The 4,243-nt window shown below is 32.1% G+C and overlaps 1 protein-coding gene across 1 annotated transcript in view; it reads left to right on the forward strand.

Annotated features, from left to right (window-relative positions):
* The window catches only part of LOC106470518 (barH-like 2 homeobox protein), a 26,570-nt gene that overhangs the window by 7,884 nt on the left and 14,443 nt on the right, over window positions 1-4,243 (forward strand). The window lies entirely within an intron of this gene.

Consider the following 4,243-nt stretch of genomic DNA (forward strand, 5'->3'; position numbering starts at 1 on the left):
ACCAACGAATAGTGGATGACCGTCACATATAACGCCCTCACGGCTGAAAGGGCTAGCATGTTGGTGGGACGGGATTCGAACCCCTTACTGTAATTCCGTAATTTTGCACTATAAACCCTTACTGTAATTCTGTAATTTTTGCACTATTAATCTTTACTATAATTCTGTAAGTATTGTGCTATTAATTCTTACTGTAATTCTGTAAATATTGTATTATTAATCCTTGCTGTTATTCTGTAATTTTTGCACTATTAATCCTTACTGTAATTCTTTAATTATTGTGCTATTAATCCTTACTGTAATTCTGTAAATATTGTATTATTAATTCTTGCTGTTATTCTGTAATTTTTGCACTATTAATCCTTACTGTAATTCTATAAGTATTTTACTATTAATCCTTGTTGTAATTGAGTAATTATTGTGCTATTAATCCTTACTGTAATTCTGTAAGTATTGTGCTATTAATCCTTATTGTAATTCTTTAAGCATTGTACTATTAATCCTCACTGTAATTCTGTAAATATTGTATTATTAATCCTTGCTGTTATTCTGTAATTTTTGCACTATTAATCCTTACTGTAATTTTGTAAATATTGTATTATTAATCCTTGCTGTTATTCTGTAATTTTTGCACTATTAATCCTTACTGTAATTTTGTAAGTATTGGACTATTAATCTTTACTGTAATTCTTTAATTATTGTGCTATTAATCCTTACTGTAATTCTGTAAGTATTGTACTATTAATCCTTGCTGTAATTCTGTAAATATTGTACTGCTAATCCTTGCTGTTGTTCTGTAAATATTGTACTATTAATTCTTACTGTAATTTTCTAAGTATTATACTGTTAATCCTTGCTGTTATTCTGTAAGTAATGTACTATTAAACCATACTGTAATTATCTAAGTATTGTACTGTTAATCCTTGCTGTTATTCTGTAAGTAATGTACTATTAAACCATACTGTAATTATCTAAGTATTGTACTGTTAATCCTTGCTGTAATTCTGATTTGTAAATGCCTCATTAGAAACCGATTATAAATACATTTCATCAACTTAATCCAGTTCACGCAGTAACAGTTGTTGTTGGTGCAACTGAATATATCTTTCGTATTCCATAAGGCCTGATGGGCTCTGGTGTTAGGCGACAGGCTTCATTTGACCTGTATATATTTTTTCGCTAAATGATTTTTAGAATGTAGTTTTCTTCCGTTGCCACTATAGTTGTTTGGTCCGCTCCGGGAACAGAAAGGATAGCGAATCAGTCACTACTATGTCGTATCCTGATAAGCCCTGGTTTTGGTATAGCAGGTATAATATGGTTGACCTATTACTATCTGATGGTCTTCACTTTCACCCATTGATTCTTAGAATAACTATTATTCAAGTAAGTCTCAAACTGAAAATCGATGTTAAAGTTGTTCTGTAAGTATATATAAATAATTCTATGAATGGATAAAACGTTAATGCTTTCACGTGTGTGTTTTCTTATAGCAAAGCCACATCGGGCTATCTGCTATGTCCAACGAGTGGAATCAAATCCCTGGTTTTAGCATTGTAAATCCGAAGACTTACCGCTGTCCCACTGGGAGACTATTGCTTTCATATATTTATTTAAAAGTCATCATAATAGAAATAGCTCAGTAGTTGTGAAAAGACTCAGCGAAATCATTTTACACACAAAAATCTTATATTTACCCACCAGATGTCAGCTTATATAAAAAACTGTTCTTAATCACATACGTTAACGCTGATTACTTTCTTGTTTTTTATCACGAGTTAAGTGTGTATCGTTACAATACACCTGTATTTTGTATTAAGATTATAATATTTTCAAACACGGCCATGTCTTAAGATATTACTAGCTTTATTGTTATATTCTCAGGAGTAATTAGAATATTTGTCATTATATTAAGCCTACTCTGATATTACTTGCTTTATTGTTTTATTCTCAGGAGTAATTAGAATATCTATCATTATATTAAGACTACTCTGATATTACTTGCTTTATTGTTTTATTCTCAGGAGTAATTAGAATATCTGTTATTATATTAAGCCTACTCTGATATTGCTTGCTTTATTGTTTTATTCTCAGGAGTAATTAGAATATCTGTCATTATATTAAGCCTACTCTGATATTGCTTGCTTTATTGTTTTATTCTCAGGAGTAATTAGAATATCTGTTATTATATTAAGCCTACTCTGATATTGCTTGCTTTATTGTTTTATTCTCAGGAGTAATTAGAATATCTGTCATTATATTAAGCCTACTCTGATATTGCTTGCTTTATTGTTTTATTCTCAGGAGTAATTAGAATATCTGTTATTATATTAAGCCTACTCTTCTATTTTGATATTCGAATTTCAATCATGAGTATCAACACTGATTTCCAACTTACGTGTATAACTTTGATGTTGAATGAAATTATTGAAAAACCGTGTCAAAATCAGATGTTTTGTTATTTACACTACAAGTATTATAGTTGTTGTTCGTTTCTATATTACGTTTGAAACTACACGCGAAAGCAGTGTTTTCGAAATACGATTTGAAGGTTTAAAAAAAAAAAGACATAAAAACTGCAGTTTCTAAAACCTCATAGTAAAACTTTAAAATATTCAAATATTTTTAGTTATGTAATACCCGTTTGCTTTTCGTGTTATAGCATCCACTTTAAAACAAGTGGAGCAACCAAAGTATATTTATGTAAAACACATAAAATGCCCGAGCAGTAAATAGTGGGATTACTTGCAATATTGACGGTATGTTTATTTAATCTTTTTGTCAATTTGATACATAAATAATACAGAAAAATGTGTTTAAAAATCCAGTGGGTTTTATGAGCCATATCGGTAATCCATTTTATTTATTTATTTTTCTGCTTTAAAAATCAAAATGAGTTAGCTAATACGGAAACGCATATTTCTAGAATCTATTATGGTTAATTTTCAAGTTTCTTTTTTTTTACACCCTGGATTGTTTGTCGTACAATCAGTTGTTAGCCTACCAAAAGAAGTGATCGTAGCACGTGACATTGCATGAAGTTCAAACTCGTTTATAGTTAGCATTTTTTTATTTTTTTTACTTTAAAACATTTGTCTTAAATAAAACACATTTCTTGACAATTATTTTACCTCAGTATTAATAGCGAAAGAACAATTTTCACGAAGAATATTAATAAAACTTTGTCTACTTTAATGCATAGCTACAAAATTCAATCTCTGAAATGTTTTCGCCACGGGATCTAACGCTGAATTCTAACCTTATGAGCCCTCGAGCTTACCGCTGAACCTCCTGGACATCAGTTAGAATACCACAAATCTACAGCATGTGTGATCGTTGATGAGAAAGTTGCGTCTCCATAAGATGTGTGTCCATTTTTTTAGACAAGGTTCGAATTTATCTAAGTTTGAGGTTGTCGAGTTAATTATAAATTTACTAATAGAAATGTTTTACCAAAATTCGTTAATTTTAAAATTATTTAAGTGTATATAATTGTAAATAGCTCCAGATTGATGCGATTTAAGATGCTGTAAAACATTGTTCATCATTCACGTTGGAACAACTTCTGTAGTCGGGGTGAAAACCTTTGAACAGAATCGAAACCCCTGTACATGGTAGAAACCAAATCAAAGCGAGTGGTCCTGTCGTAACTCTACATTCTGGGTCGTTGGACTTCTGTACCATACAAACATTTCCACCAGCCTTACATGGCTGGTGGTTAGGACGCTCGACTCGCAATCGGCTGATCGTGGAATCAAAATTGTCGTCGAACGTGCTCGCCGTTTCAGTCGTAGGAGCATTATAGTGTAATGGTAAATTCCACTTTTCGTTGATAAAGAGTAATCCAAGAGTTGGCGGTTTGCCTTGTTGACTAGCTTACTTTATTCTAGTCTAACACTTTAAAACTAAGGACGGCTAGCGCTAAAGAGTAATCTAAGAGTTGGCAGTTGGCCGTGTTGACTAGCTTACTTTATTCTAGTCTAACACTTTAAAACTAAGGACGGCTAGCGCTAAAGAGTAATCTAAGAGTTGGCGGTTTGCCGTGTTGACTAGCTTACTTTATTCTAGTCTAACACTTTAAAACTAAGGACGGCTAGCGCTAAAGAGTAATCCAAGAGTTGGCGGTTGGCCGTGTTGACTAGCTTACTTTATTCTAGTCTAACACTTTAAAACTAAGGACGGCTAGCGCTAAAGAGTAATCCAAGAGTTGGCGGTTGGCCGTGTTGACTAGCTTACTTTATTC

The sequence above is a fragment of the Limulus polyphemus genome, unplaced genomic scaffold, assembly GCF_000517525.1.
Source record: "Limulus polyphemus unplaced genomic scaffold, Limulus_polyphemus-2.1.2 Scaffold4058, whole genome shotgun sequence".
NCBI lineage: Eukaryota > Metazoa > Arthropoda > Merostomata > Xiphosura > Limulidae > Limulus > Limulus polyphemus.